We start from the raw sequence: 25,224 nt of genomic DNA, 5'->3' as shown, positions 1-25,224 counted from the left end.
TTTGGTGGACGCGGGCACTCTCGCTGCTTCCATATGTCTGCCACACGACACATGGCACCTTGTGTGGTCTTCGTAGGTCGCTCCCCAGGGATCTTCTGCATCTTAGTAAGTTCCGTCTCCTCCTCTTCAGCAATCGTCTTTGATTTCTCTTCCCCCCACACCCCCCATATCCAGTCTATCTGTCGCCAATCCTGTCAGCTTTTTTTTTTCAAATGTATCTCAAACCCACCCACCTCTCCCACCCTTGACCAGACCACCATCATCAGCCTCCGTTGACCGCCTCTCTGTAATGCATTTTCCACATGGTAGCCAGAGTGACCTTTCACAAATGTAAAACACATTAAAATGAGCCCTGCTTAAAACTAGCCAGTGGCTCCTGGTGCTTTTAGCATGAAATTCAAACTCCTAACCATGATCAGCTTGGCTCACTTTCATGCCGTTCCTCTCTGCCTCATTCACCAGACTCTGGGGAAGCTGAACTTCTTCACACCATGCTCTTTCTTACCTTAAGGATTTTTAAAATCAGACTTTTTGTAGAGCAGGTTTGGGCTCACAGCAAAACTGAGCAGAAGGTACAGAGAATTCTCCTGTCTCTCCTCTCTCCCCTGCCCCCTACCCCACGCGCATGGGCAGGTGCTTCCCTTGTGGACATCCCACATGGGAGTGACGCTTCTTACAGCTGATGCTCCTACACTGACACATCTTCATCACCCAGAGCCCATAGTTTACTTTAGGGTTCACTCTTAATGTTGTACATTTTATGGCTTTTGACGATGATACAGTGTCATATATCTGCTATCATATAGTATTGTACAGAACAGTTTCACTGTGTAAAAATCCTCTGTACTCTGCCTATTCATCTCTCCCTCTCTCCAACCCCTGGCAACCACTGATCTTTGGACAGTCTCCACCATAGTTTTGCCTTTTCCAGATGTCATACAGTTGGAATTAGACAGTATGTAGCCTTTTCAGATTATCTTCTTTCACTTACTAGCATGCATTTCAGCTTTCTCTCTGTCTTTTCATGACCTTAAGGATTTGCTGTAGCTTTTTGCTCTGCGTGGCTTTTCCTGTCCACCCTGTTTAACTAGCCTCTCTTATCATACTGCCCTGTTGGATGCTCTTCATAGCACTTATTCCCTTCTAACATGTTCTTTCTGTTTACTGCCTGTCTCTCCAGCTACATCTTAAGCTCTGTGAGAGTGGAGGTCTTGTCTGCCTTATTCCTGACTCTATCCCCAGTACCTAGACTAGTCCTTCATCCACAGTAGGTGTTCAGTAAATGTGATGAATTACCTTGGTATTAAGAACCTTTAGCTTTACACTTCTCTTCCACCCGGTTTTCAAGGTGACAAACTCTTTCATTTACACTGCTTCGGGTTTTGTTCGGAAGAAGAGGCAGACATTCGTGTTAAGTCACTGAGTCTGAGAATTATTTCTTGTTCACCTTTGGCTTCTGAAGCTTTCTTGGTTGTCTGCTGAATTTAATGGGTCTCCAGGCGAGTAGCAGTTGGTAGCCTTGGTGGGAATCAGTCACGTCGCAAGAGAGAACACAGGCAGTAGAAAATGATCAAGGGAAAATAGCAGAAAAGTATGATTTAACATTTATTGAGTCACACATTGTAGTCAAAGCTGTGTATAACATAAAAGCGAATTAGGAGACGAGTCAGGTATAAAATGAGTGAGCACACACAAGCACACAAATACTGCAGAGAGGAGGGTATTTCTTCAGATGCCTTCTCTCATTTACCAAACTGTAGTCTTATCAAAATATATAGGCTAGTTCAGGAGGGAAATAATGCATCCAGTGCTTGTGGCCCAGTCATGCCCTATGGGGCACAGACAGGCCTGCAATTTCATTACTGCTTTTTAAAGAAACTTTCTCTAAGGCTAACAGACTTTCTGGGGAGGCCAAACCAAGTGAAGCTGAGTTTAATGTTCTCATTAAAATGTTAAAGAGGCTTTATTCATGAACAACTAAAGCTGTAATTGCTTTATCCTCGTAAACTATGAAAATATGTGGTGATCTCTTACAGAGGCATCCACCCAGTCCCCTCTGTCTGGAAGGTCTGTTTAATGGAGGGCTTGGCTGGATCAAGGGACTGAGAAGATTTCCCGGATTATATCCCTCAGGGACCTAGTGGAAGTGGTGGCAAGGGATACTCCTTCACTGATCTACTTTCATTCTGTAGCTCTTTTTTTTTTTTTTAATTTTTTTTTAATGTTTATTTATGTCTGAGAGAGAGACTGAGCATGAGTGGGGGAGGGGCAGAGAGAGAGGGGGACACAGAATCCGAAGGAGGCTCCAGGCTCTGAGCTGTCAGCACAGAGCCCCACGCGGGGCTCAAACTCACAGACTGCGAGATCATGACCTGGGCCGAAGTCAGATGCTTAACCAATTGAGCCACCCAGGCGCCCCTATAGCTCTTGTTTCATATGCACTATTTGACTACTGGATCTCAAGTTCAGATCTGGAAATGACAGACGAACGCATATATAGGCACATGCACACAAATGTTGTGGAAGGGAGTGGTTTTTTATTGTTCCCATAAGCACTAGCTTATTGAGATGAGAATAGAAGAAATCCAAAAATGTTGAGGTATTAGTGAAATTGAACGGAGAATTTATGTTGAAAAGGGGTCATGTGAATCACAGGGGAGAAGGCACTCAGAACTGGCTTCAGGAGGTATCAGCTCCCTTTGCCATTCTTAATGCCCCAGTGCAAAAACATAGCTGTAGAACTTTAGGTAGTGAGTACAGATGGCAAATACAGCTATTTTTTCTTTCTGGAAATGCTTGTCATACTGTAGGGATGTGACTGAAAAAGTAAAGCTGGGATTCTTGCACGGCTAGGAAACCATATTGTTGGAAAGCTCAAAATGAAATTTAGGAGGTGAAAAAGAGTTAAAACATGCTGTCTATTCTTCAACTCCCTATTATTAGAAAACCCTATTTGTTGAATGGTAACAAATCGGGGTCTCATGATATGCAGATGTAGTAAGGTAAGTAATATCTAGGGAGTGTTTAAAATTTTTTTTTCCCACTGATGGGTCAGGTAGATGTTTTACTCTGGGTCAGATTTAAATTAAAATACATGTGTCCTAGAGCTGTCAACGTTTTTTTCTTCCAAGGGGTCAAATCGTTCTCTTCAGATGAGAGTGCAGGGCATTTGTTAAAAGCCATTCAAGTCTGAGGGAGCGGTGGAGTTGAAATCACAGGGGGTTCTTCCTATGTGATAGATTAGATAGGTTTCTGAGCAGTTCTTTTCTGGAGGGGTGATCATCTCAGCCTGATGATGTTAATGGTGTTAATGTTAAAAAGAACCTCTTACAGTTTTTGAACATAAAGAAAGTGAATTCCAACTTCTGGAATGCTGTTGATTGTGTGTAATGAAATACATTTTTAAAAACCTATTAAGAGATTCAGAACAAGATGTAACAAATTGCCACTGCGGGCCGGGCCAGCTCTGCCTCTCGCTCCTGCTTGATTGATGGGGCGTGACTTACAGTCTCTGTTTTGGGGAATCACTAATGTGGTCCCTGCGTTCTGAGGTGAATCCAGGGAGATGGGGACTCTGTAGGTTCTGTTTAGGCATAGTTCAGCTTGTCATGTCTCCTTTCCCCCTTATCCAAGGTAGGATCACAATCTACAGTGAACCCATTCTGGAGCTTTCTTGGCTTGCCTAGAAGATCTTAGGGGGATTGTGCCCAGGTCTTCACTCCCTAGTGTCACACAGAAACTGCTGAAGAAGTATAATGGTATGATGAGACCATCAGAAATAAAAAAAAAAAAAAATGTGTATCATGGGAACAAATGGAAGGATTGACTAATTTCTCCCCAGCTAACTGTATTTTTTTTTTTTGAGAACTTTTGTCTGTTTTTTAGAGTTTTTATTCCTGCTCATTTGCTATTAGAAAGTTGGTTGTCACATTGGGCTATTCTGTGTCCCCATCCAACCAGCCCCTCTTCCTTTTTACTAGATCTTGGAGGTGAGTTACATCCAAGATCCTATGTTGACCATAGGATTAGATGACAATGCCAAAAACCTCAGGGAATTTTCCAAAATGCTTTAGTGTATGACAGTGTTTTCCTCCAGCTACTTAGTTCTGTTGTGTCTTAGGCTTATATTGATTGGTCAGTTGGTTGTTTGATTAATTTACTCATTCATCCATCAAATATTTTGAGAGCATATACTATATGTGAGGGGCATATGCTACATCTAGGGAATGGGATAAAAGACTGGGATTTGTCTACAAAGTTTTGCTGATAGTTCACAGGGGTTGAAAATAGAGTGCAATGCCCAAAGAAAACTAAATTGCTTTTCTGCAAATCAAAGAGTATGTGTGCAATTGCCGTATCAACAGCCTACTCTGTGGCATTCTCTGTAAGTGCGTTTCATGTGGGAAGTGGTACCAGACATTTTCTATATTACAACAATCTTCATATATTTATTAAGCTGTAACTTGTAAGGCTTCCCGATGGGGTGTTAAATGAGCCTTGTTGCGTGCTGCATTGTGTCTTTGTCAAGAAGCACTCAGTTAACTCTGACCTGTGTCATTCATCTTCCTTGGGCTGGTAATGAGGCACATTTCAGTCATTCCAGGAGGCTTTAGGGCATCTGCACAAGGAGAAGACTAATGAAAAGGTTGGATTTATGGGGGGTTGGAAGGAATGCACTTAAGGAAAACCAGGATAGAATGAAACCCTTTTGCCTAGTGTGTTTGATATCTTTGTACCCATTCAGCACAGCAGTAGAATAATCCAGAATTGTTCTACATTTTAAAACCTAAGAAAATGCTAGATTACTATGTTTTTAAAGTATTTTTTTCTTCTCAACTGTTCACCTGGCATGTTAGGAGAATCTGGAAACTCTAAGTATAGCAGTGGAACAGTAGAGGCAGCCAACAATTCTGTCATTTCTAAGGTGTATGCTTGGGAGAATTGGCCACAGACTGATAACAGAGATTGACTCTAGGAGAGGAAAGAGAGAGGAGGGAAATAGAAGTGTGGGGATATTAGTGGAGCAAAGGGAAGAGAGATCAAGGGAAGAGAGAAGAAAGATGTTCTGTTGTCCTTGCTCCTGCCCCTTATCTCCTTCTCACAAAATAAGGGTGTGAAAAAGCCAGCAGATTGAAAGGAAGAAGATGAGAGTTGAATTAGAGACCAGTGGGCTCCTAGAGGTACTAAGGGAGAAGGAAAATGAATGAGAGAAATCACAAGAGTAAGTGAGAGGGAAGGGGACAGGATAAGAACTACTTAAATGCAGGGAGAAGAGACAGGCATAGAGAGGGGTGGGCACACGGTGGTCACACAGAGACCCTCGATTGCTGCCAGCAGTGCACCTGCCAAATAGCCAGTGTCCCTCACCTAAGACATTTTACTGACTTTTGTATTCAGTTTAATGCAATTCTCTTTATGGTCCCCAAATTGCTGGTTGTGGTTTCATTGACACTCTCTGTGGTCAAATAGCAAATGTGGAGGCACTGTTCTGTTATCCCTGCCCCCTTGCAGTGTTCCGCAGACTTCTGCGTTAGTGCTCCTTGTATTTGATGTTTGCCATTCCTCCTTGTCTGCAGGTAGGAGAGTTGAAAGGGAAAAAATATTCCTAAGGCTGCCACATTTATAGCTCATGCATACAAATATTCAAAGCAGTTGAACAAAAGCTGTAAAATCAGAGTCAATTTTTTTTAAGTAAGGTAGTTGACTCTTTCATTGCTGGTACAGGGACTTGCCCTAACCTAACACCACACTCGCTATGCCTACAGGTGGGCTGCTTCTTGAAAAAATGTTCATCTTTGTTTGTTTGTTTGTTTGTTTGTTTGTTTTTCAAAGCTCAGCACAGGAAGCTGCTTTGATATTCCAGATCTGGGTCAGGTGCTTTCCAAGTGTGTACCAGTGCCCAACTCCGTACCCTGCTTTCCTGTGCTGACCTTTCCCTGTTAGACCTATAACTCTGTGTTGTAATCTCTATCCTTCTACTAGACTTTGGGCTCTTTGCACAATGTTAGTTATTGTGAATTACCTAAGTAGATATTCACTAACTGGTTATAGAATGAATGCATGGCCTATGATGCTGGTCTTTTGAGTATAAAGCAAAATCCTTCTAGAATTATGCTATGCTTTTAGGTACCAGTTTACAATCAGCCTACGTGTTCTGGAAAAGAAAAGGTGATTTAGGCAGCAGGAGGGGGTTTCTGGGGAGTTTAGTAAGTCCCCAGATTCTCGCAACTGTAGTAAAGGGATTGTGATTTCATTAACTCCTGGACACGGGAGGACAGTCTTGAAGTTTCAGGCAACTTCCTTCTTGTGATTCTAGTAATCATAGGCCAGATTTACTTCAGAACCATGCTTCTCAGACTTTAATGTGCATGGGAATCAGCTGAGGTTCTTGTTAAAATGCAGATTTTATTCCAGTAGGTTTCAAGTGGGTTCTCAGGGACAACATTTCAGGCTCTTGGGTGATGCTGAGGTTGTTGCTCTATGGATCTGACTTGAGTAAGAGGACTTCAAAATACTTTCTAGAAAATAAAGTTGGGATTTATTCTATGAAAAGATCTAGATGCATTTTTATAGTTTTTACAACAACAGATTTTCTTAGAGACAACTTAAAAGTATTTGTTATTTTATCTTAGAAATTTGTAAGAGGTCTTTCCCACACTTAAAAAATAGTAATCTTATACTGATCAGCCACCCAAACCGGTTTTGAATGATAGTTCCCTTAACTAACATACAGCTTTATTCATTTAGGCTTTCTTAGATTTGGGAGGCCCTGGCTCTAGCATTGGCCCCGATGCAGCTACTTTGGCAACAAGGACCACTTTCAGAGCAGAAATATTCTCTGGAAGATTGACAGTTCATAGGCTGTGTTTCTGTTAAGACCTTCACATTTATTGATCGTTACCAGGTTAGCACCATGCAGAGACCTTCTCCAAGGGCAGTCAGTTGGAATGGCTAGAAATGCAAAAGGACAGTGTTCAGCTTGAACTTTGCAAGTGAAACCTTGCATCTGCTTACATGTGTTCAAACAGCTCTCTGAATTTGATGTTTAGAGTTTCTTCTAACAAGGTGGCCTTTATTTTACAGGTCCTTTGCAGCCAGCATGATATCATATCTCTAAGGATATGATACGGAGGAGAGAGAGCTCACCATGCTCAGGTAAAGGGACGGTGTGGCCAGGGAGCAACAAGTAGGACTAAGGGTAGGTTGTTTGTCACTGTAGGAGAGGTGATTCAGCTTAATGATACCATTGACGTCATTCTCCTACGTGTGTTTTACTCACGTCTGCCTGGGGTGCAGAGGGCCTGTCCTGGGTGAGCTCGGTGAACTAACATGAATTGGGGGAACATCTACAAAGTACCTACAACAGGGCCTCTGTAAACAGCCTGTGGGGAAACAGGACTAGTCACGGGAAATCTCCTTCCATTTTTTACAGAGTCAACATAGAATTATTGTTCATCTTACTAGAATTATTCATCAACATAGGATTATTGTTCATCATACTATTGTTCATCTTTATTACCCTATCAGGAGGCTTTCATCTTTTCAACATGTATGTAAATATGTGAATATTGAAACTCTTCTAATTAAAGTCTTATCTCTGTCCCCTTATCTGGAGTTGCTGTTCTAAATATGCTTTGCATCTTCCTTTTAAATGAATGCATGTCTCACAACTTTGATTTGCCCAAATAGGTCACCAAGATTAATTTTCCATTAACCTTTATTGCTTCTGTTTCTTTCTAATCATCTTTTTAGAGGATTAAAGAGTTCCCATTGGGTCAGCCTTTATATAGGATATAAATCATCTTTTTCTTTGACGGCCTTTATGGAACTGCTGTGGAAGGTGGTGATCTTTGGTCTGGTGACTGCACTTGCCCCTGTAACTGAGTCAAAGCATCTGTAGAAAGACCCACATGGAGAGTTCTGTTGACTGGCAATTTTTTCATTGGCCTCCCTTCTTTTGTGACCCAAGTTATATTAGTTACCTCTGGTGGAAACTAACAAAGTAGCTAATAAACTATGTGGCCTAAACAACACACACTTACACTCTTACAGTTCTGGAGGCCAGAAGCGTGAAATCAAGGTCTCGGTGAGGTTGGTTTCTTCTAAGAGCTGTGAGGGAGAATGTCTTCCATGCCTGTCTCCTAGCTTCTGGTAACCTCAAGTGTTTCTGGTGTATAGATGGCCATCCTTCTCCCTGTGTGTTCACATTGCCTTCCTTCTACATGTGTCTATCCCTTGTTCAAATTTCCCCTTTTTAGAAGGATACCTTTCATACTGGATGAGGGCCTGCTTTAATGACTTCATCATAACCTGACCGTCTCCAGAGGCTCTACTCCTAAATCAGGTCACGTTTATATGCATGAGAGATAAGGACTTCAATAGCATTTTGGAGTACACATTCAAAACCCATCGCATTGTCAAAGGGATGGAGACTCCATTCGTTTTGGTATCCCTTCAAGAAACTAGCGCACTGCCTGTGGCTTAGTATTGGTTGGATGAGTGAAGGACAAAGACCATAAAGGCCCTGGTCAAATTTAAGTTAAGAAATAAAGCGCAAGGATCAGAGGTGGATGGGCATTATGCTGACCCTTGGCCTCAGTGCGTGCTTGCTTTCAGGACATTCCAAGTTAAGCAACATCACGGATGTGCTGAGGTTTTTCCTTTAAAAGTGAGAGCAAATACAGTTCTTACAACATAGAGCCCTCGGTGTAAGCTTTGTCATTTCAGGCCAAACTGCCAATTTACATGCTGCCTCTGTCAGCACGTGGAGATATCCTTCCCGCTAATTCAATACCATTTAAATCATACTTAGTCGGGCTCTTCTTCCTTCCCAGTCGCGTTGCCTGGCGCTTATTAAACGTGACGTTGTGTTCCCTAGCGCTAATCCATAAAGGCTATGCTAAGACACATCTGCTCTTATTGTGTGAGCTGCCCCCTGTATGCTTCCTTAGCTCAAAAGTATTAAAAGTTATCTTTTGAGTGTTTGGATTTGAGTGTGGATCAAATATGAGGATCCTGGTCTCCAGGTATCACTTAAATGACGCGTTCTTTAGAGCTGTTTCTTTAGAAAGCCCCTTTTTCCTGTAAGGGAAGGGCTTTCTGGCCATGTCTTCCTTACTTCCAGGAAAGGATTACTTTTTTATACCCGAAGGAAGCCTCCTGCGGAGAGAAGCCAAAGGCCACTGAGGGATTTCCCCCTGGGGGTGAAGTAAGCCTGTGTAGGAGCCTGAGAATTGATGTCAGCCCCTGGGGTAGTGTTACTTGTTGGCAGGCCAAGGTCTAGGAATGACTGAGTGCCTCAGGCCCTGGCCTTCCCCGAGGACTGCACAGCAGGTGGGCTGGAATAATTTACTTACAATCTTCTCAATCCTTTGGATGCTTTGATGTTCCTGGGGGTGGGGTCTCAGTCTGAGTGGTAGCATTGGCCTAGACAGCATGGATTTATAAGTTGATGACAGGCAGTAGAAAACGAAAAGGAAAATAAACGTTCATTTTACCATTTTTCACACCGACATTAGTCCGAAGAAAATTGGTAGATCAAATGACAAATATTTATGGAGTGTGTGACCCATGCAGGCATGGTTCTACCCGATGCTGTATACGGATGTATAACTTCATCCTGGCGCCTGCACTGCTTACCTGGCTTTTCCATTTTGTTCAGGAGCCTACTACCTTTGATTAGAGGCCTTCTATCACTTACCATGAGAGTGTCTTCAGGGCTTCGTTAAAATGAAGACAACTGGCAGGCTCAGTTGGTAGAGCGTGCGACCCTTGATCTCGCAGTCCTGAGTTTGAGCCCCACGTTGGGCGTAGAGCTCACTAAAAAATTAAAACAACCAATTTATATTGTTACACAGCGATCGATTCAGAGTGATGATGGAGTCGCCCTTTTGATGTGGAAATGGTGGGGTTCAGAGCAAATGGTCAAGAAAGAATTCTCGAGATGTCTTTGGTGCAAAAGGTGGTTGGCCCACGGGCAAAGAGAGCTAGCTGTACTGGGGTTGTGAGGAGTGGCTGATTATATACTTTGAAGTTGGGAGGGGGTTAGGGATAGCGTAAGTCTCTAAGGAAATTTGGGAGCAAAGTTTCCAGGACCTCGAGGGGGCTAGCTATTGTTAGGAAAAGGTCATTTATTACTGTCTAATAAAACCGTAGTCACGAGACCCTTCAGATGTATATCAGGGGGCCATACTCTTGGAGGATGATTGCTAACATATATCTTGGGGGGTAGAGATAAAGGAACTTTCCAAAGGAATTTTTACATGTTAAAGAAGACTTCTAGGATCCTGGAGGTTGTGATTATGTTTAAGCTAAATTTGCCTTTTGCCGTTAGCAAAGTATTAATAGCAAGGCAGTTGAGGTCCTAGAGGAAGGTCACTCTGCCTGTCTCAAGGACTTGTCAATGTAAGTTGTAAGGAAATTTCACTTTTTTTTCTTTTGCCTCTGTTCCCCACATCACTTTGGCAATTACGTGTAGAGTTCAGTGAGCAATTGCATTTTGGTCATTAAACTGTCCTTAAATATCTTGCTGTGTACTCTAAAGTATGCACTATTACAGTTAGAACATTCTAATAAATCCTATTTTAATAGTTAGGTCATTTTATGTGTGCCTAATACTTCTCTACTATTAAAGAGAAAATAAATGAGAAATAAAACCTTAAGTGCGTTGAAAACTAAAAATGAATTTATTGTTGCTGAGTCTTTTCCCCACTTCCATTTTGCGTTCTCCACTTTCACTAATCTTAGATTTTTGAAAATTCACATGTAATAGTTTTATGGAATTGGTAAAAATATATTCATTGTTAAACTCTGATTTTCAAAAAAGGGAAAATAATTTTCACGTCCTTTTAGTTGATAATTAACGTGGTAGGTTTTTTTTATATCTCTGAAATTAGAGTGTTATTTATGATACATGGGAAATATTCTAATTAAAGAAATTATACTTTGAATCAAGACTCTATCAAACTTCCACAGAAAATGTTTGCACATGAGTAATTTAAAATAGGAATCTTAGTGTTTGTTCTGTCTGGGTTCTTCTCTGCCTCTCTCTCCTGATGGTTCCTTCTTTGTTTCTTTTAAACCCATGAGTTTATGTTCAGTGTTTTTAAGCTGATAAAGTGTAAGCAATGAAGAAGGGCATTGTGCTCCTGGCAGAGAACTCGGAAGCTTGGTGTCCTCCTCCTTATTTTGCTCACCCTACATTTAGTCATCACTAAGCTCTGTCAGGTTTCTAGAATTCTTTCATATTTTTACTTTCCTTTTCCTTTACGTCTATGGACATCCCTTTCCAGGCTTTTCTTTCATTTTGTTTGTTTCTTTCATTTTGTTCATACAGCCATTCATTCATTCATTCATTCATTGTCCTTTGTACGTGTGCCAAAAATTACTCTGGCGATAGTATCAAGGGTATTATAATTAGGAGATTATCCTGCAAAAGTCGTTGCTCTGATGGGGCTCCATGGTAAGTATAGCTTGTACATGGGAAGAGGAGCAACTGATTTGGTTTGGGCCAGTCCAGAAATGCTCTATAGAGAAATCGGCGTTCGGGTGGAGATTGGAACGAGTAGAACATTGCCAGATGGACTAGTGTGGTGGAGAGAAAGCGTTTCAAAGGAGACAGAGGGCGGGTGGCTTCGCAGAGAGCTGTGCTGGGCGGAGTGTGTGCTCCTTGCCATTTGAGTGTAGATGGAGCATGAGGTGGGACAGAGGATGCGAGGCTAGACAGGGAGGCAGGAATCACACCTAGAAGGTCCCCTTAACATGTTGCCGAGCCTGCCTTCCTGTCTCACGTCTACAAGTTGCAGTTGCCTTCAGTTCATTGTGCACATGGTGATGAGGCTGACCTCGTGTTAAGAAGTGCTTATCTCCTGCTCAGCGCCTGCCTGGTCTCCTTGCTTCCCAAGGGAAGCCCAGCCTTCCTAACTGGTCATTTGAGGATCTCAGCCATTTCTCTCTTTTATTTACTCTGAAAATCCTTGACCCCAGCTAGATTTGCTGCCTTGCTTTGCGCACAGTTTGTCCCTTTTTCTTCCAAGCTTCCCTTTTCAAAATCCACCCATACTCCACAATCCCACTCAAATTCATATCCTTTGTATGAAAATTTTCTCCACTCATATGCAATTTTACCCCCTCTGAACTCCAGGGGAACTTTTGAGGGACTCTTCCCATCACAATTTCATATGCTTCTTTATATCCCCCGGGTTACTTATAATACTTTCAGAGAAGCATTGCGTGGTGCAGGGAAGGGCCACCTGCCTATTACATACCCTGTCTATGCCAAAAGAGCAACTTCTTGCATAGAGCAGGCATTGCATTGATGTTTGTTAAAAGAATAGAGAGAAACAGAGTTCCTTTAATCTGTAAGGCTCTTATAGAGGTGGAACTGAGGGATTGATTAATTGTCATATGAAAGAGGCAGTGGTTAATGTAATGTCCAGATGAAACTCTTGCAGGGCAGAATAATTGTTGGTGGAAGGCAGAAGGATTCCATTCAACAAAAAGCAGAATATGTATAGAAAAGAAACACATTCTGGAGACTAGGGCTTAGACACGGGAAGAAGAAACTTAGAAAGCCGTTAAGCCATATGTGAGTGGTCTTGACAGTGAATGACAAATGACCTAACAGGTAAAAGCACCTATATTGCATTAAGATGCTCTGCATCTTTATATGAGATGGCCTCTGGAAGACCTGATTCAATTTAAGACTCCTCAGTTGCAGATCTGGAGACAATCACAAATTCAGAAATATATTTATGAATGTCTGTTGCCACTGAGCTCAAAAGACCATAATCCTATTACTTGTGATTTTGAAAAGGGTAAACATGAATAACTGAAAGGAGATATTGATTAAAGAAGTAATATGAACAGGAATAATGGAATTAAGGTAATTGAGGCAATATTGGGCCTAATGGACCTTGTTCTCTTAATGCCTTTCTTCTGCTCTTTGTATTGAGTTGGCCCTAAAGTCGATTAGACCATGTGCACAGAAAGAGAAGGACATAATGGAAGAGTTAGTATTGGTGTCTATAAAAAAAATCAATCTGTTGTTCTTACAGAAGAACATCAATCAGTCTGCGAAATTGATTAATTGGATTTTTTTTACATTTGGCTTATAAGATAATGAGACACATGACGGGAAAAGACTACATGCCTTGCACATAGTAGATACTCAGTAAATGTTTCTTGAATTAAAAACCAACGGGTACCATGGATTTAGTTTACAAATAACTTCAGCGTAAGCCCTTTTGTCAGTAGTAATTCAGTCCGTCGTTCCTTTGGCTTGACTATCCGTGGTACCGTAAATTTGGATTCCTCAGTTTCCTAGGATCTCTGAAGTGAGTTCTCTCACATTTCTACTGCCAAGCCGGCCAGGCCAGCTTCATTTAATCGGGGATCTCTGCATGTCTTAGGGTCCGAGTTATTTTCTGTGGCTAGACTTTCTGCCCCATCGTGCCCTGGCAGTTTACATTTTTTTCACACATCATTTTGATGAAGTTACTCCCTGTTCAGTGTCTCCGAGTTCATTCCTCACTCAGACTTCAGCACCTCTCATCCACACTTGCCTTCCCACCACCTCCTACCCGGATCCGAAGGGGAGGACAGTTTTGTTTTCATTTTCGAACATGGGCAGTATTCTCCTTGGAGTCCTTCCTCTCATAGCTATATACATCCAATTAAGAGTCAGTTCTGCCTCAGGCAATAGTTATATTCCTTCAAACTGTGGATTACCAAAACCTGTTATGAAGACAATGATTTCAGTGGGATAAATGGCGTTAGAGACCACAGAGTTGCAGGCACACGGCCACGAAGTTATTTTACCTGCAGTTATTTCAGTAATAATGGTGTTTTCAATCTGTGTAAGTCTGTAACTTCAAAACCAGTAGGTCACTGAAAAAAAGTACAATGTTTTACTATATCTCTTTTTACAAGTATGCAGTGCACTAAACCGGTACTTAAAAAAAAAAAATTATTTCAAATCTTTATGAGCCACTATGGTGACAAACAGAGAAAAAAAGACTTAAAGCCGCTGTATTGTAAGCAGAAGAGCTTCTTTTTTCCCTTATGCCAGCAGCCTTAGTCTGCAAAAATAAATCTCACTGTTCAATCAATTGATCACTTTATATTTAATACACATTATGCAAACTCCACAGAAGAAATGTTTTTAACGTTTATTTTTCAAAGCTGTGTCTTAGCCCTTTTTCCTCCATTGGGCGTGACACTTGCTATTCGACTCTCTTGCCTGGCAGTTTTTTTCCCTCTGAATACTCTCTTTTTGGCCAATTATCGATTCCAGGATCTCTTTAGTAGTTCACGTTTTTGAGAATTTTTACAGGTGTTCTGAAATAGGGGCATACTTTTATGCCCAATACATACAGTGCCCAACACATTGTTAGAACAGTGAGAAGCATTAGTTTATAAGAGCAGGCAATTATCAAATTCAGTTCCACGTACACCCCAGTTGCTTTTTTTCCTACCTCCTGTTCCTCCTGAACATCGAACCTTACTGTCTTAACGGTGAAGAAAAATTGAGTAATGCCCGTTTCAGCGTGAAAAAATGAGGAGTGGCTGACAGTTTTCAGGTTAAAGATGAGTACCTGTTTTAGTTCCTGGCCCTTCCTGCAACTCCATTAAAATGACTTTTAAGGGATTTTTTTTTTTTTTAAGGCACACACCCATAAGAACAAAGAAATGAGGTTAACAGCCACAGCATTTGGGAATCTGGGATACAGATGGATGAATGTTAGCATATAGAGCAGGCCTGAGAAAGCAGAATTTTAATCTGGCAGGGGAGAAAGGAAGAAGCCCAGTTTACACCAATGAAACCTGCAAAAGCTCAGGAATTTTGAGCAACAAGAACCCTCTGGAAATGGGAGTGAAGAAAGGGTTAACCTTAGGAGTGTTCGGCTGAAAGTTTAGATCTGCTCTCAAACTGTATACGTGTAGATAACTGTCCCTCTTCCCCCCCCAACAGAGCGATGGAGATTTTTTTTTAATGTAGAAATGATAAAATAGGTTTCTGGGTTAGCAGATATCAGGGAAAGTTAAAAGTGGTATTATATAGTCTTGAAATCAGGGAAATTGCATTGACTTGCCAAATCCTGAGAACCACAGCAGCTACCCTCTTATGCCCCTTAACCTGAGAGCAGGCAGGATGATACCCTACCTGAAGAAGGCTCCAAGAGACTTCCTTGGTGTTGTGACCTAAAAATAAAACTCAAGGATACTGATATCAAGCATTCCCCTGAAGAAGAGGCCTAACTAGAACAATCCTAAAATAAATCCCAAATCAACAACCCATCCTCTCCAACCTTACTGTTGGCTTTCTAGTTCCCCACTTCTAAATATCAGCACACAGCCAAGGATCGTCAGATATTTAAGAAAAGTATTATAAGAGATAGGAACGAAAACGTGCAAACATTAAAAAAAGCATCTTGGAGAAAACAGAACCTTTTCAGGAAGAAGAAATCTTAAAAAAGAAATCATCTGTATCTACAGAGAGATAAAGTGTGGTATTGAAGCCACGAAAGAGAATAGCATTTATAAGGGTTAGAAGACCAAGGTAAGCAAATTCTAGGATGTGGAGTAATAAGAATAGAAAATAATACAAAAAGATAGAAAATGTATAGGATTGCTTCATGAAGTCCAGTGGCTAAAAATAGTAACCCAAGATTGAGAGAATATAGAAAACAGAGGACAGAAAACCATCAAAGAAATAATTTAACAAAATTTCGCACAACCAGGGCACCTGGGTGGCTCAGAAGCTTAAGCATCTGACTTGATTTCGGCTCAAATCACGATCCCATGGTAGTGAGGTCGAGTCCCACATTGGGTTTGTGCTCAGCACAGAGCCTACTTAAGACTCTCTCTCCCTCTCCTTCTGCTCCTCCCCAACGTGCATTCTCTGTCTCTCTCACAATTTTTTTTTCCTCACAATCAAAGATAGAAGTTTCCAAGTAAAATATTACCAATACATTCTCGTGAAACTTTACAAAATTATGGTACGCTCTAATAAATGACAGGGTAAGCCCATAAAAACACCCAGGATCCCAGAGACAGGACCAACACAAGAGCCAGGAGTGTGGCAGGACTAGTGATCCTCTAATGTAATTTTGGGATAGGTAGAGGGGTTCAGGAGAGACTTCTTCAAGGTGGAGAAACCGATAAGACACCCGCTGTGTGTGTGTGGAGAGGAGAGTTGGAAGTCTAGGGGAGGAGTTGGGGAGAACCTCATGATAAGTATATAGGAAACTAACCCAAATTAAATGTAACAGTGATTAACTCCAGGAAAGACAAAAATTAAGTAGAAAAGGAAATGTTATCACGGCATATTACACTGTTCAATTACTAATAGTGTCTCCATGACAATAATGATATAAAAGTTGATATTCAAGCTAATCAAAATTGTGGTAGAAATCTGAGAGGATGGGAACATGGGGCATGTATATGTGTGTGAAAGAACACTTACCCTTATCTTCCTCCCTGGTAAACCGACGGGTAGTGCCTAAAATGGGAAAACCAAGAAGTGGTACCATAAGCATGTTATTTAAATCAGTTGTTGGGGCACCTGGGTGGCTCAGTCGGTTAAGCGGCCGACTTCGGCTCAGGTCACGATCTCGCGGTCCGTGAGTTCGAGCCCCGCGTCGGGCTCTGTGCTGACGGCTCAGAGCCTGGAGCCTGTTTCCGATTCTGTGTCTCCCTCTCTCTGACCCTCCCCCGTTCGTGCTCTGTCTCTCTGTGTGTCAAAAATAAATAAACGTTAAAAAAAAATAAAATAAATCAGTTGTCAATTTTGCCTCATTATAGCACACACAGAAACTGATTACTTAATAATGCCGCAAGCTCAGGACATCCATTTGGAGAACACTGCATGGATAAGAAACTTCCAAATAGAACCTTTTCAGATTTTCTAATGAGAAACCCGAGCTTGCTTTCATGACCGTTACTTTTTAAATATTGCTTTTATTATATGCCTGGGAAAGCTAGATGCACTTCTTTATCAAGATTTCAATGATTCTCTAAATTCTTGTTAGTCGCTATCAAATACTGTACAAGTAGTGATTTAGAAAATTTCAAACCACTTCACCACTATTGTGAATTTTACGAAAGTTAAAAATTTTTAAAAGTCAATAGCTTCAATCCTTTTTTTTTTTTTTTTTTTTTTTAACTACAGAAGTGCAACACTCTGACATTCCCCACCGGAAGAGAGCAAAAATGATGAAGCTCTACGTGGTAAAATATGTGTTTATTGTTACAGTAGACATCCCATAGGTAGCTTGGTTGCCAACGAAAGTGCACATTAGCCCCACATGGAGAGAAGCAGCTGAAACGCTTTAGGAGAGAATTTGGGGAGCTGCCAGCTGTAGCTTTGCCCACCAGGTCCCCTTCCCAAACTCTTTCAGCGCCTTCAAGGGCCACTTCTCCACGAAGGGGAGGGGTGCCTCTTGCAGCAGCGTGTTGAAGCGGGGATCCACGGGCGTGTTTAATGTCTCTCTCAGTTGAGCAGGGAGCACTGTGCCTTTGGACTCTGGCAAAGCTGGTGGCCAGTGGTCATCTGTCCCCGGGTGCCAGTTACCCAGACCCCACCTGGTGCCCTGGGGCTGAGGTATGTCAGTACCTCGTGACAAACATGGAACCCGCTCGTAGCAGAGCAGAATGTCAAAACCTGCTACCGGTTGGAAAGCACTGACTTCCAGATGTGGAAGCAGAGTCCACAATAATTACTTAGAGAGCTGAAAGCACCTAGGAGGTGCTTACAGTTGAAACTGTTATGAATAAATTGGTACAAATACAAACTACCTTAAAAAGAAAAATCTCTCATGTGTTCCTATTAGAACTTCCAGACCTTTTGTCTTTTTTTTTTTTTTTTTTTTTTTTTTTTTGAAGGAGAGAGAGACAGAGCATGAGCGGGGGAGGAGCAGAGAGAGAGGGAGACACAGAATTCGAAGCAGGCTCCAGGCTCTGAGCTGTCAGCACAGAGCCCGACGCGGGGCTCGAACTCACAAACTGTTAGATCATGACCCGAGCTGAAGTCGGACACCCAACTGAGCCACCCAGGCGCCCCCAGACCTTTTGTCTTATCGAGGCCCTGAGGAGAACTGCTTTCAACTCTGTTTTCTTGAGATGAGATGATGAAATGTATAGAGCTGTGGAATATGGTATGCTTTTAAACTCAGAAGCTACTCAGTTTGCGGGTTGTCTGTATGCTGCGTGTATAGACCATTTTGTCTATACCATTAAGATAAGGGAAAAAACAGTACATCTGAAGACAGCAAACTTCATGTTATTAATAAAAGAAAAAAAAAAGCTGAAATTAATGGGGAATATAGCTTGTGTTTTGAATCTTCAGCTAATTGTTTTCCTGCTGTCCCTTTAACATGCTCCTGGGGAAGTTAGCACAAATGTTTTAGGGGAAGAGTTAGGAAATGGACAGCCACTCTTTCACTAAATTAGCTGGAAAAGAAGAAAGGCACTTGAGAATACATAGTGGAGAGCTCCCCTTCCTAATGCAGAGGGGACGGAGAGTGTGGTCCATTTGGTGCCCTCCATATTCAAGGCTGAAATTGGAAACAATGGCCCTTTAATTCGCTGCTCAGTTAATGGGCCTGCTGATTTACCCTCATTTTTTAGACATCTAATATGTCCTTAAAACCCTCTCAAGGGTTTTATACTTTTAGCCTGAGGTCTCTGTGCTTCATTTTTCCTTTTGTTCTTCAGACACTCTCATTGCCTCTCTCTGTTTCACCTTCTGAGAGGTTCAGAATAATGCATGGTGTGAGCTGAATAATTGGGATGAAGCTTGTGACATGTCTTGATGATGTTAAGCCACTCAAAATCCTAGGAAATAGTCCCAGCTTGCATTAGCAGTAGATTGATTCAGGTGAACTTTAGAGTCTTAATTTTTTAGAAATTTACATTTTTACCAGTGATGATTGAAAAACATTGGCATTCTTTCTGCCCACATTACTGATTACAATTGCAAATACTTGCAAAAAGTGCTAGAATGACTTCTCACTGTTCCGTAAGGAGCAGAGTGTTATTTTACCCATTTAATGGCTATTAAATATTTTAAAAAACAATTTTCCAAAAATATATCCATACCCATATGTAACATTGCATAAATCACAATGGGAAATGTATTCTGATACGCATGCCTAATAATACTTCTGTAGGTAGGTTTATATGTTTAAGAGAGTTTGCCAAGAGGAAAGGTTACATTGGGGGGAGGTTTCTCATTTGAGACTTCATTATGAGAGTGGTAAAAATAGGGGTGCTTTCGGATGAAGTCAAGAGAGTGATTACTCAGGTAGCTGGCAACTTTTTGCCCCAGGATTTCCTGAGTGTGAGCTAGATGTGGGTCCAGGCCTTATGATCTGAATCAAGTGTTGGAAAACCATGGTGAACTAGTTATTTAGTATGTGGGATCAAGGAAACCCAACAGCTCGTGAATTTGCCCCATGAAAAATGAGCAGAGGAATCTATTCTGAGTGGAGATTCAAAGGAGAGCAGGAACATGTCACAGGGAGGCATATTGGGAGAGAAGGGTTGGCCCTACTTTCTGGGGCTGTAGCAGACAGGTCTAAGGCAAGGGAGCAGGGAACGGCTGGGAAGGAGGAGAATTGGGGAAAGAAAGGAGTCAGCTGGTGGACTTTTAAATCTGGGATTGAAATTTAATTTCAAAAGAAACATTTGGAACACTTGGTGACAAGTGACACGATCAAAATGACATTTAGGGAACATGATTCTTGCTGTGGGTTGTGAAATAACTCAGAAGAGGAGTATGAAGGCTGGTGCATGATGAGAAGGTCCCCAGCTGAGGAAGGGAAAAGGGGAAGGGATTGGACTTGGTGACAAGATCCATAGAGAAGACACAAGGGAAAGAGAAGTTATAGATAATTTTCAGTCAAGCCTGGGCTGCTGCCTTGAAGAACTCCTCCCATCCTTGTGGGTCCAAAAGAAAAAAAAAAAGGGTAGGGTATCTGGAAGAAATGTCCAAATGCCTTCTTGAACATGTCAGTTCTCTTCCGAGCTTGCAAGTCATGGAACAGTGGAAATGAAACGGATTGCAAAAGATAGGAATTTGTTAAGTTGATCAGTTCTCATTTGGATGTGCTCCGACCCTTCCCCTCATTCCACCAGCTCCCAGGAGATCCTAGAGGCAGCAGTAAATAAAGGAGCGTGATGAGGGTTAGCGGTCAGAGAAGGGAATGAACACAGCCCTGCGGATCTTTGTGCACACACACTAATTGGATGTGGCTGTGTGGATAAGCATTCCATGTCACAGAGAGGAGACGGGAAGAGCAGAGGCTTGGAGGCAAACACTGTGAGCGGCTTTGTGGGAAGGCCAAGGGAGAAAAGAAGCCAGAGAAAGACTGGTCAGGGTGGCAGGAAACCCGTGAAATTGTTTGATCTAAACTTGAAATAGATATTTGCTTCATTAGAGCCGACAGTATGAATCGGGTTCTTAGGTCATAAATTAAGGGACAGCTTCCTCCCCCAAGACAGAGCATCCACAGAGAATTCCCGATAAAAATATAGCAAGGCAAGCCTCCAAACTGACATAGCTGAGCAGATGTTCAACTGCCAGAGAGATTTTCATGAGCCCCTACTCTTTTACAAATATAATTCACCTTTATTCTTATACTGAACCATGAAAATTCTTTAAATGGATGTCAGGAAATTTTCAAGAAATTCCTGCACTCCACAGTGGTGGAGCGATTTAAAAGGATGGGTGAAGGTGGTCAAAAGGTACAAATTTCCATTTATAAAATAAACAAGTCCTGGGGAGGTAATGTATATAATGGTGAGTGTAGGGGCGCCTGGGTGGCTCAGTCGGTTGAGCGTCCGGCTTCGGCTCAGGTCGTGATCTCACAGTTTGTGGGTTCGAGCCCCGCATCGGGCTCTGTGCTGACAGCTCAGAGCCTGGAGCCTGCTTCGAATTCTGTGTCTTCCTCTCTCTCTGCTCCTCCCCTGCTCATGCTCTGTCTCTCTCTCTCTCTCCTTCAAAAATAAATAAAAACATTAAAAAAAAAAAGAATAGTGAGTGTAGTTGACAATACTGTATTGTGTATTTGAAACTTGCTAAGCAAGGAGATCTTAAAAGTTCTCTTCTCAAGAAAAAAAAATTGTAATTAGCTAGGCTTATTATGGTGATCATTTCACGATATATACCTATATTGAATGATTTATGTCATTTACTTGAAACTCATATGTCAATTATATCTCAATTAAAAAATGTTTAAAGAGAATACATTAACTTTTCCATTGCAGTGAAGATCAACCAACACTCACCTGCCCACCAGGTTGGCTTATAATACCGTATACTTTGTTAGCTCTAAACTGGAAATCCTTTTGAATCTTCTATCAGTTGGGCTTTTCCAGAGAAACAGAATCAATAGATATGCATGAATACATGTGTGTGTTTGTAGTACAGTATGTATGAAGAGATTTACTTTAAGAAATTGACTCGTGTAATTGTGGGAGCTGGCAAGTCTAAAACTCATAGGGCAGGACAACAGGCAGGAGTTGTCCAGGTTGACAAGCTGGAAACGTAGAATCTCTGCTATGGTCTTCAGGTAGAATTCCTTCTGGAACCTTCGTTTTTGCTCCTAAAGCCTTCACCTGATTAGATGAGGCCCACTCATATTATGCAGGGTAATCTCCTTTCCCTAGAGTTGATTGATGGATAACATTAATCCCAGCTACAAAATACCTTTATAGCAACATCTGTACTTGTGTTGGACCACATAACTGGGCACCATAGCCTACCAAGTGGATGCATAAAATGTTACCATGACAAATTCCTTATTTTTACTATAGTGAAAGAGCAGAATCAGCTGTATTTTGCCCCACTTCTTCAATTTGAAATCTTTACACTGGAGAAAGATCCCCTTAGTGATTCAGTGGTGGCCGTTTTAGTGGTGCCTCTGCCTGTGGAACTATTTTAAAAATTTTGTTTGAAAAGCTGGGCAACATCCGAGCACCTTTATTCTGTCCTACGTGATGCCAGATGATCCTGTCTGCTCTGCCTGGTGAGTGGGGTGGGCATAGTGCTACAGGTTATTGACTTCTCAAGCTCTGCAGTGAAACTGCTCTGCTGACTGTGTGACAATCACATGGGACTTGGGGAGTTAATATTTCCTTGGAAGAATTTTAATGTTAGAATTTACTGTCTTTTGCACATATAAATTTAAAGCCTTAATGTTATGCTCTTCTGGTTATTTGCATTTAATATGCATGCAAATTCACAATGTATACTATATGCCGAGGATATAATTTATAAATCGGTACTTTCCCTGGTTGTTAGCAATTTTGGCCGCTTTAAAAATTAATACTTTGAAGAAATATATGTTTTCAAATGTATATGTAGTATCTTTAGTTTCCAGGGAAAAATATGTAGTGCATTCTCTACTGAAAAGGTAGATCTCTGCTGTAAAGTTCTCTGTGTTGAAAGAAATTACGCATAATGCTAAAGGTTAGGATATTTTTATTTATTTATCTTTCCCGTGAATGGGCTCGGATTAGGTGTTGCAGATGTTTGTTTCCATTAACGGTGTTGAAAAACATGTGTTTATGAAGCATGATTGCAACCTGCGGCATTCTGGTACAATTGGGGGCGAGTCATTCCAGCTGATAAACACCCCTGACATAACAGCGCACCGTACTGTACTTTTAAGTGGAAGATCAGTTCTGCACTTCATATAACCAAGAGTGGGAGAGTCCCAGAGAGAGGCTCTAGCCTCCCTGGCTGCCATTTAGGCTTGTTGTCTTGGCAACCTGAACACAGCCATCGGTCCTTTCCTCAGGCGGGGAACTCCAGTCATCCTCAGCTCTGCCGTGACCTTTTCTTCTCCCCTTCCCATCTGTTGCTGGGCTCTGCCAGGCAGCTCCCAGGCAGCTGCAGATTTTCTCTGCCTTGCACACCTCCAGGCCACTACCGGCTTCTGTTCTTTCTTCTTCGGACGGCTGAAACCTCATTCCGGGCCCTCTGGCTTATCAGCTCCCTCCTGACCTCTTCTACCCGCCTCAACCAAGGCTTCAGAAACCTTGTGAGGAAAGTCATCTTTCCGCGTGGACCTCTTGGTGGCTCAGCATTCCTTGCAGGGAGCAGACGTCCGTTGTCCATTTCAGCGGGCCGCCTCCACGTGCCGTTGAAAAGAGTTTTTTTCTCTGAGCTGCACATCTGCGTGGAATGTGAAGTCACCCCCCTCCTATACCTTGCCAACGCTGCGGCCCACCTGACCTGACCGGTGTCATCTTCGTCGCTCTCAAAAGCAGCCCTCCTTAGGTGATAACGAGCAAAGAGCCTCTGGCTGACAAGTTTTGTTGGGACCACCCCCTCCCGCACCGTAAATATTATCACTAAGCTCTGTGTCGGCGTCCTACCAGTTGCTGTGCGAAATGAGCTAGAGTCATCTGGTCTGTGGGCAGGTACTCAAGACCCAAGTCAGGGCCTCCGTGTGTTATTGGGCAGCCTGGCAAAAGACGTGAGTTGGGGTGAGACTCCATCTTGGCTCTGCTCACCAACATGCGTATCCTTGGACGCAGCTGGATCTGCCAGGTGAAAGGGTGACTCCCACCCCCAGTCCTCCCTAACACAGGCACCTTCAGCTAGCCAAATTGTACAGAGACATAAGGGGTACCATCTTCTAACCCGTATGGGGGCTAAAAGGGCACCATTGACTGATTTGCAGTTGGGCACCCTATAAGCTCGTAGAGGCCTCGACCTATGATACATATGGGAAAATCAAGAAGAAACAAAGTGAGGTTTCCTATTAAGAGGGGAAGACATTAAAAGGAAGACCAAATCTCTTCTCTCTTCTTTACAGACCATAAAACAGTGGGGATCTCGGTTTTGCTTTTGAGTTATGTGACGCCGTTTGATAAATTGAATGTAAGCACCAGGTGAAGATAATGTTGTGATAATGACATCCCGACCAAATATTTTCGACAGTGCCTCCTCTTTCCCCTCCTCCCTCGCTCCTCTTGTCTCCTCTCCTTTTCTCCCTCCCTCATCCCCTCTCCTTTCCCCTCCCCACCTCTTCTTCCTTTCTTGAGAATGAACGTAGCAGCCGATAATTGCGCGAAACATCCTGGGTGTCTCAGAGATGCATCTTTACCGACTGGATTGTATCATGGGTAACTCACCACAAGCTCCCATGTGCTGTGGGCAGAATGGCCTCCTAACTGTCATAGAATGTTTAAGGACCTGGAAGCTATGTGCTTGATTTACATTGACAGCAGGAGCCCTGAGTGTAAGAACTTGGGCCTGGCTCGCTTTGGGACTTCAGGCATGTACTAATCTCTCTGGTGGCTTAGGATTCCTCCGAAGAGGCTGGGTCGAGGGAGGTGACGGGGTCTCCGAGAGAAAGCCGTGAGTGAAGAAATCTGCCAGAGTGGAGCAGACTGAGCGACAGGGTCTGGATGTTTGAGGGAGCAGTAGTTCCAGGAACCTTCTCTGACCTAACTACCTTCCACTCAACCCCCTCACCAAGACCAGGCCCTTCCTCACACACACAAAAGCAAGTATGTTAGGGCACCAATGAAGGCTGTGGCATAAAGTGGGGGTTGGCAAACTCTAGTCCTTGGGACAAATCCAGGCTGTGGCCTGTTTTTTTGTAAGGCCTGAGGGCTAAGACTTGTTTTCAAATTTTTAAAACACTGTAAAGAAAGCAAAAGATAATGTGCTACAAGGACAATATTTAGGCCTTTGAAGGCTAAAGTATTTATTATCTGGCCCTTTACAGGTGAAGCTTGCTGACCCCTTCAAGGAACTGATTGGCAAAATGGCTCTTTTTTGAAATAGCAAGGCCCAAGAGTGGAATTGGTTTCCTTGATGGCTGGACCTTGAGGCTGGTGTTCTAGAGGAAGTTATTTGTCCAGAGAATGTTGTCTGTAGTGTCAGTTGTGACATGTGGATGGCAAAGTGACAGGTCAGTGGAGCAGAGGAAAAGCGAAGGAGAAGAGGAGGGCTGTCGAACGGCAGGCCTTAGGTCTGTTTGTGCGGTAGACATCTGCTCCCACCGCCACCAGCACATCCCAGAGGGAGTAACTGAGGAGAGGAACCCTAGGTGGAGCGTAGAGAACTGAAACTTAGGCTTAAGTCCACATATTTATAGCGCCATCAGCAAGGAGGCCCCTGGGGGACTTTGGTTTCTACTTATGTTCTGTAATTCACAAGGCATGTCTCATTTTGTAATCATGAGAACCCTCTGAAGCAGACAAGAA

General features: G+C 42.4%; 1 protein-coding gene and 1 long non-coding RNA gene across 9 annotated transcripts in view; one reads left to right on the top strand and one right to left on the bottom strand.

Annotated features, from left to right (window-relative positions):
* Positions 1-25,224, top strand: part of ENOX1 (ecto-NOX disulfide-thiol exchanger 1) — a 579,844-nt gene that overhangs the window by 108,082 nt on the left and 446,538 nt on the right. For all 7 annotated transcript variants that reach the window (XM_058684407.1, XM_058684417.1, XM_058684361.1 and 4 more), the window contains exon 3: positions 7,084-7,155. The gene's annotated coding sequence lies outside the window, so the exon portion shown is untranslated. The remainder of the gene's footprint in view (positions 1-7,083; positions 7,156-25,224) is intronic.
* LOC131485246 (uncharacterized) lies at positions 4,462-24,194 on the bottom strand. Of its 2 annotated transcripts, none has more exons than XR_009248722.1 (5): positions 24,036-24,194; positions 16,466-16,501; positions 9,701-9,819; positions 9,357-9,426; positions 4,462-4,618 (listed from the first exon to the last, which is right to left on the bottom strand). It is a non-coding gene; the product is annotated as an uncharacterized LOC131485246 (long non-coding RNA). The 2 variants fall into 2 exon arrangements; XR_009248723.1 differs by having other exon boundaries at positions 24,145-24,177.

Source organism: Neofelis nebulosa, chromosome 1 (assembly GCF_028018385.1).
Source record: "Neofelis nebulosa isolate mNeoNeb1 chromosome 1, mNeoNeb1.pri, whole genome shotgun sequence".
NCBI lineage: Eukaryota > Metazoa > Chordata > Mammalia > Carnivora > Felidae > Neofelis > Neofelis nebulosa.
This window is presented reverse-complemented; position numbering and strand designations above follow the sequence as displayed.